Source organism: Pinus tabuliformis, chromosome 5_2, assembly GCF_031772625.1.
Source record: "Pinus tabuliformis cultivar Carrire ecotype Pingquan chromosome 5_2, CPIR1, whole genome shotgun sequence".
NCBI classification, from domain to species: Eukaryota; Viridiplantae; Streptophyta; class Pinopsida; order Pinales; family Pinaceae; genus Pinus; species Pinus tabuliformis.
Window position 1 is genome coordinate 437,277,947 of NC_142306.1, and position 8,675 is coordinate 437,286,621.

Here is an 8,675-nt window from a genome sequence, read left to right on the forward strand (position 1 = left end):
TGAGAGTATCAAAATTGTATGTTGATAAAGTTAATATCATTATTTTAGTATTTTAATGTCTTCTTTTCACTATAATTTACAATAATAAACGACTACATTTTATATTTTTTAATTACATGACTTTATTGATTGATGTGCTTTGGCTAGATTGATGTTTGGTACTCTTCGGGATTACTGTAATCTAGAATTTCATCATGCCATGAATATATATGAATCTTGAACATATCAACAGTCATATAAGGTTGTTGGATAGTTTTAATGGGTGTTTGAATGATTGAGTTGATTTGACATTGTATATATATGATTTGTACTATTAAGGTAACCTATTACCTACTTCTACAAATCTATTAATGACCTCAATTAGATATGAAGAACCACATGGATATGTAATGAAAATGAGATAAGTTACACACCTATATTGTGGATAGGGCATTATCCATCAATTTGAATATGATGTTGTGAACATGCTAATATGATTTAAAGCTGGTTGGAAAATGAGCTATTTGTTATATATATATAATTCCTATTTAATCGTAGATATTTTTAAGATCTAAATTTGAATAAACAAAAATCAAATTATTATTATTATTATAATAAAAAAGATAGAGTGATGAGTATTATTATATTAAAAATCTTGAATAGATAATATTTTCAAATATATATTAATTATAGAATTTGATTTTTTTACAGCTGTCAAATTTTAAGGTTTTGGGTATCCCAAAAGTTTTTGCTGGAGCTAAATCTATTTCCATCATCAAAACCATAATTCAAATACTGTTACTGCAAAATTTTTAGAAAAACAATTAGCCCGATTCAAGACACTTTGGCACATAATTCTTATGATTAAGTCCTTCATTAGGGACCAAGTTTAAAATTACTATTTTAAAATTTACATTTGCATATAAACATGAATCTTATATACTTGCGAAATTGACAAAGTAATAAATTGCAGATCAATATCAATATGCCGGATAACTTATTATTATAAAAGATAATGTGAAGGATAAGAAGGGCGACATCGAGAAGTGTAAGAAGGGCGACATTGAAGAAGACACAGTTTACAAAAATAAAAGCAATGTTTTCGGCTACCCAAGTTCAGGTGTGATAATTGTGGTTAAGAAGTTGCAGTTAGCAGCGAGTTCCTTTCTTGCACGAGAGCACGCCTGCGTTCCTGGTGATTTCTTCCACAACGGCTGAACTCTTTGGTCTGCCACTGTATGTGGTTGCATAGGTCGAAAGCACCTGAGCTCCTGACGGCGTGAAATATGCACCATTTAGTAGCATATCATCTTCTGATATCCAGTTCCACTTTTTCCATTCACTTTCTGTGGTGTTTTGCCTCGTGGTTACTTCTTTAGCAAAGGGATTTGCAGATGCCATAAATCTATTGCCTTGACTCAGTATGGTGGGGTTTGAACTTCCACCGATGGCATACATTTCCCACTCAGTGTAATCATTGTTAAACACATGGAAGTATCCAAATCGACACCTACATCCATTTAATTCATTATTTAAAATCTAAATAATATAATAGCTATTTCATACTTTTCCTTCACAACAAAATGAAAAATAAAAGGGTAAATGAATGAAATAACAATTAAATTATTCACCTTGGCATTCGTTGCACGAGACCTTCCCCAAAATGGTTGAGTGCAACCGTTGCCTGCATAACTTTGTCATGATGGTGGTCGTCGCTGTGACCCAATAGCATGACCTACCATTGGAGGAAAGCATAGCATTGTGACGCTAGAAGGCAAGGAATAAAATAGAGTGAATTGCAATTAATGAACGAATGAGTATGTGAGTTTGCTTACGTTGTTGTGGCAGCTGAAATTAATTAATTTGAAAGTATTGTTTCCATAGGAAGATGAAATTAATTAATTAGAAAGTATTGTTTTTATATATAAATAAAATAAATTAATATTACTTTTCACAATAATTTACATTAGTTTTTAGGTACCACTTTTTAGATATGATTTATGCTTGAAAATTTATACCTTTTAAATTTATCTCTGAGACTAAGAGTATTGTGTTATATTTTTATATTATATTTGAAATTTATAAAATCTACATTATTAATTTTTATCTTTCAAACATTATCATAATTATTATTTTTTTTAATAAATAATTAAACAAATAAAATAAAATAAATATAATTGATTTTATATTAATATACTTATTTGCTTTTAAAATTTATATTTATTTATTTATATATATATATATATATATATATCATAGTGCTATGTGATAGTTTAATTAGTAGAATTCTCATTGTTAAGTAACTTGCCAAATGGAAGGTTATGGGATCAAATTTCTGAGACGCCCTTCAAGTTAGGCCTGATCAAATAAGCCTGTGGATAAATCCCTTTAAATAGATCTACCTAAACCACAATTGAGAAAAATATATATAAATTATTAATTTTTATACTTTAATTATAATAATAATAATAATAATAAATTCCCCAAACATTATTCATATATATTTTTTCTGTGTGATATATTTTGTTTTCTTAACTCAAAATATGAAAAAACGTGAGTGTCCATTCTTTCTCGTTAAGTTCTCTTTACATAAATGTTTATAACTAAACATGTGTTACATTCTTTAGGCTATAAGTTCTCTTAATCGTTTATTCAAAACATTTCCCCTGTGCGTAGAGCAATAACAAAATATAAATCATCCTAAACTGTCACATTTTATTAAGCTAAAATCTTATATCTAATTAAATTGAATCTTCATCGAGCGCCATTATAATGCCCTTATCGAAATGATGGCAACTTTAATATACAAAGAGACAAGTGACAAATTTTTAATTTGTAAGAGGCTGAAGATTTTATTAAAACGAAAAATTGGAGCACATATACATAAAGAAATCACAAGGACTTAAGCTCCAAATATGTCCACCCTCTAAGAGTCGATGAATGTGCTATGAAGTGACTTGAGGATAATTTCTATAACCTATGAGAAATATTTTAAGAAAGGTATTTTTTTTATGTGAATCTAATTCAAAATTATATTATGAATATTTTAATTTTTAATGTAACATTGATATAAAGTTAATTACATGTATTGTATAAGAGTAAGAGTATGTATTAGGGTAAAAATAAATTTTATTTTTATGCGGAATTTGAAATGGAAGTTATACATTAACAATATGTATTAGTATAAATTTGATATACTATTTTACATTTTTTTTAAATGAAATAATACATGAAAAGATCAAGAAAGTTAGAAAAAATAATAGGAAACATTGAAAATTGGCACAATTGTTGAGAGAGGAAACAATAATATACATTTTTAGAAATTAGAATTATTTATGCAAGAGACATGTGGATGGATGAATAATAAATATATTAGTGAATACATAATTACAAGTTTTGCATGAGTAGACATGGCTTGTTTTGTACAAATAATGTAAGAAGAGTGATGAAGAATTGTTATACAAGACACCAAGCATTTTTTTGGAGAAAAATTCAAAATAAAATGTTAAACAATTTTCTCCTAATTATATTAAATTTTGACTACACTCCCTTTTCCATTTACAAAATAAACAAACTACTAACATAAAAACCCTATCTTCCCTTACAGAAAAAAGTAAAATTCTCCAACAACAAATTACAATTTATAAATACATATATTTGTAAACTAACTCAATTAAAAATAATACATACAAATTTAATAAGCTTGAACTGATTTTAATATCTCTTCAAGCTTTATGTTAACTTATTGCTAACTAGTATTTATAACTTCAATATGTAGAATCCTCACTCCCTGTTAATGTATCTCGATGCTAACTCTAAATATTAGATGAGACGAGCATGGAAAGCGACTGATACCTAAAAGATTTCAATAATCAATAATCTTGTGGAAAGTCAAAAGATCGAAGTCTGTTGTATTGAGATGCAAATTGCAAGCGAACCGATGTGGAAAGCCTTGCGAACGAACAGTAAACCATCAAGTAACATATCATCTCTACTGATGTAATGCAGTTTGAAAATCCCTCATGTCACTGTGAAAACGTGAGCCTACATCCGCATTTCCGTTACTAGGTCCAAAAGTTTCGATTGCATTAGCCCCTTGTTTTCGCGTTGATTAGGGTTTTTCATGAACTTTTAATAGAAAATGTTAACTTTTCATAATCATAGTTTTTCGTGAGCTTATAAAAAATTATTTTCATGAAGTGTATGAGAATCAAACACATGTCTTAAATGGCTAATTTATAATTTCTAGAAAAGGTTGTACTTTGAGTTACACTATTTTAATAACTATTAAAATAATTATAAGGTGGTAGGAAAATAATTTAGGGTAACAGTGTTAATTTTTAGAAAAGTTGTATTTTGAGATATATTATTTTAATAACTAAAGTAGTTATAGGTGGTAGGAATATAATTTATCGAAATAGTGTCTTTTTTAATATGATGATGATGATGGTTAACGTCCGGTGAGACCAAATAATGGTCTATCGGACCTAAAAAAACAAATTATCTATTTTGATTTAAGATTTTATTCCTATGCTCAAAAAGTTTGGAGAGAAGCCTCCCGAGCTCACTATAATTTTGACATTGTAAAAGGCTAGGAAGGTCAGTATTGTAACAAAGATTGTGAAACTGAGATCTAATGTGGTTATACGCGGGGCACTCTAAGAGGAAGTGGTTTTCATCCTCGATGTTCCTATTCTCACATATATGGCAGATCCTTTCCGTCCATGGCGTTTTAGGAACTGCCCAACGACCTGTTTCACTATGGAGCTCATGAGAATTCGTTCTAATCTTTGCTATATCAATTTTCTTCTTTGAGCTAGTTAAAATAGAGAGATACTTTTGATCTTCTAGTGGGTTTGATGACCTTCTTATAATAAGTTAATTTTCTTTTAGCCGCTAAGTCTTTCTCACACCACATTTTTTCTTTGAACTTAGAAGTAACAATATCTTTAATGTTATTTATCTTTTGCAAAGCATCATTTTCGTTGATCTCCCAATAGTTTAACCAGGCCCTTGTGTCTTTATGCCACCCTCGATTGAGCCTTAGGTGGTTTTGTCTAGATTTTAAAGCAAGCTTAGGAAGTCTATGATCATCTATGTTACTGATTTTGTGCTTGTACAACAGAAACCTAAGCATAGCTAGGATCTCAATAGGGGAAAGACCTGCTTCTATAAGGAGAATAGGAAAGGGTATTTACTTTTAATTTTCAGGTTATAAGTTATAAAACGCTTCTGGATTTGCTCAATCTTTCTCCATGATTCTCTGGAGATGCTGCAACCCCAAACCTCACAACCATATAAGATAACAGGAGTGACTAAAGTTTCAAAGAGGAACTTCTTTTTATCCCACATTACAAGGTTTGCTATTTTACAATTATTTTGAAGACCAAAGTAAGCTTTCCACCCCCATTAATCCTTTTCTCAATGCTATGGTTCCAGTTGAGCTTGTGATGAATATCAATTCCTAGGTACTTGTAAGAATACACTTCCTCCAAGTTATTATTGTCATACATAAAATTAGCGTAAGTGTCCTTCTTGGATTTGATAATCATAACTTTTATTTTGTTAGTGGTAACAATCATACCCATGGTAGAGCAGAAATCCTTAAGAAGCCTAAGTTGCTTATTAAGATCAGATGGGCACCTTGCCAAAAGAACAATATCGTCAGCATAAAGAAGAAGGATGACGACTATCTCAGCTAAGATCGTGCCATCACATCCTGCTTCCTCTAAATAGCCTTCGAGCTTATCGATGTAAATGCCAAATAGGGTAGGGGAGAGGGGGCAAGGGGGCAATATAAATTTGTTTTTTAAAATATTTAAATTATTTTTTAAATGATATTATTTTTTTTGTTTATAAATAAATAAGTGCTATATATTAGCTAGTAATTATCGCTTAGTTTAAATATAATTAAAAGTAAAAATACTAAATTCATTTTAGAATTAAGGTTTAGAATCCAGCTAATTTAGGGTTTATTGATTGGTAGATTAAGATATTTTGTTAATTGTAATTTTGTATTGTTGTGATGGAGAATCCAAACCTATTCAATTACAAGTCTTATTATAATGATAATATTTTTATTGAAGAATACATATGTAAAATATAAATAAACATATTTAAAAAATAATTGTTCTTAAAAGCAAAATTAATATATTCCTTAAAAAAATATAAATATAAAAATGAATTTGTTTTCTGTACGTAATAATTTGAAAATCATTTTAATTTACTATTAATATTTTTTTACTATTTTTTTATTAATATTAGATAAAATTATATAATATTAGTTAAAGGTAATTAATTTGATAATCATTTTAATTTACTATTAATATTTTTTTACTAGATAAAATTATATAATATTGGTTAAAAGTCATTTATGAATTTGAACAAAATTTTTTAATAAAAAAATATATATATATATGAATAATTTTTATTTCTAAAATAATTCCATAATAAAAAAATAAAAATATTTTACTATTTTCTATAAATATATAGTTTAAAACTACTTTCATAATTAATGAGTTATTTAAAATATATTGTTTTAAAAATTTTCACCCAATTATTAATTATTAACAAGTTTATCCGAGTTTATCCGAGCGTTGGTTTATGTACTAATTTTGTCTACATTGCTCAGAACTCTCTCCACGTGAAACTTGGATCTAGTTATACTACCTGGTGCCCCTATCTCCACGTGAAACTTGGATCTAGCTATACAAATTTGATTTCTGATTTTGACAGACAGGACTCACGTTTGTCTTCTCAAGTAAACAACAACAATGGTGCTGCTTGCCTCTGCTCCTCCAATAGTATTTTCACATGTCATAACTGCCAATTCACGTTTCATATTAATTTCAGATCAAGTTTAACATGTAAATCTTAGGTAAATATCTAATCGTGACGTTTAATATGAATTTAAGATCAAGTTTAACATCTAAATCTTCGTTAAACATCTAATCGTTCAAGAGATTAAGTTTAACATGTAAATGTTAGGAAGATGTCAAATCATTAAAGATTAAGTTTAATATATAGATTTAGAGTCATATAAAAAAAATATGTATTAATTTGATCTATGTATTAATTTGATCAATGGAATTAATGAATTTGGAAGTATTGTTTTTATATATAAATAAAATAAATTAATATTATTTTTCACAATTATTTACGTGAGTTTTTAGGCACTACTCTTTAGACATGATTTGTGATTGAAAATTTATACCTTTTAAATTTATCTATGAGGCTAAGAGTATTTTGTTATATTTTTATATTTTTACAAAATGATAAAGTAGTTCAGCCTTTTCCTCTGGTCCAACTTCCAATGTTGGGCCTTTTTTATTAAGTGCTCAAACTTGTCTTTATATAGATTTACAATGCTCATAATGTAAAAATTATGTCTCCAATGGCTCCATAATAGTAAAAAAAACCTGCTTGGGCTCTTGTTGGGCTCAATTTGGCCGAAAATTGAAAAAGTTATGTTCTAGAGAAGTTTTTCTGCTAACTCCTCTACAAACTAGACTTCTCTACTCACTCTCCTCTACAAACTAGACTACTCTACTCATTGTTCTACGAATTCTTCCATTCTAGGGCCTGTCGAGTGCGAATTTTGCCCAGCATTGGTGAGATTCCCATTGGTTCAGGTGCAATTTGTTGTTTCTTTTAAATGTGTAATAAAGCTTATCGGCGAAAAATTTGGGCCACATGGGGCAATGAGCCTCGGGATTGGGGGTAATGCCCAACCCCGTCAGCATAGCCCCCTAGTCCGTCAGCATTCAGTTCCATGGCACATATAGCCTGGGCTTGGCCCCCATATTATCCACATCCATACCACTAAGCTTTGTGTTGCGTCTGCCTTCGACAGTATGGTTAAAGGTTTAGACCGTGGGTAAGGGCTAAGCCCCAAGTGCTTGGTTGCTCTGCCCATGGGCTCATGGGTAGTGTAGTGACCAGGGGTGAGGGGCTTTGCCCCAACGCCCTCCCCGAAGTTCAAACAACTTAAATTTTAAATAGGATTTCGATGTTATGGTCTATTAAGTAACACCATTCATGTTGCACTAGAGCATTTCATTTCTTGTTCACAGATCCAATTGTTCGAACCCAGTTGGGCCTCCGGCCAACCCATAGCAAAATTTTACGCTGCGTCGGGGTGCCACGTGGCATCCCACCATTGGTCCACTTAAAAACTCTAGCCACCAATCAAAACTTGCCAAATCAAACTAATCACATGAGGCCACTTGGTAGCCTCCCATTGGTCTGAGAATACTAGTGAACCTACATAGTCAACCTGTTGATTCATTGTATGAACTGGTGAGTTAGTAGTCCTGCATCCAACCTCGAAAAATTTTACTTATTTGGGAAAGAGATCAGAATGCGATATTGGGAGCATACGATATCGATTTTGAGAGATTCAAGTTGCGTTGGATTCGGGTCGGTGAGATCTACGCTTTGGCACTAGTTTCGAGCATTTTTCAACATTTTGAATTTTGAGCAGTTTACTAATCCTTTGGATCACTCCTCCACACTAGAATCTTTTGGACATCCAAAAGACTATTTTCAGTCAACAAAAATATGAGGGCATAGTTACCTCACACTTCCAATCTCAATCCATTTAGCTTTTCTTGGATTTGTACCTTTGAGCCCCACATGAAGGTATTCCATGTTCCCTCTTCTTGAAGTTCTTTTTTCTTTGTCAAGGATAATATCTT

At 30.5% G+C, this 8,675-nt stretch overlaps 1 pseudogene; it reads right to left on the minus strand.

Moving 5' to 3' along the window:
• Positions 1-1,128: 1,128 nt before the first annotated feature.
• On the minus strand, positions 1,129-1,711 carry LOC149159535 (putative pectate lyase 8 pseudogene; annotated as a pseudogene).
• Between the last annotated feature and the right edge of the window lie 6,964 nt (positions 1,712-8,675).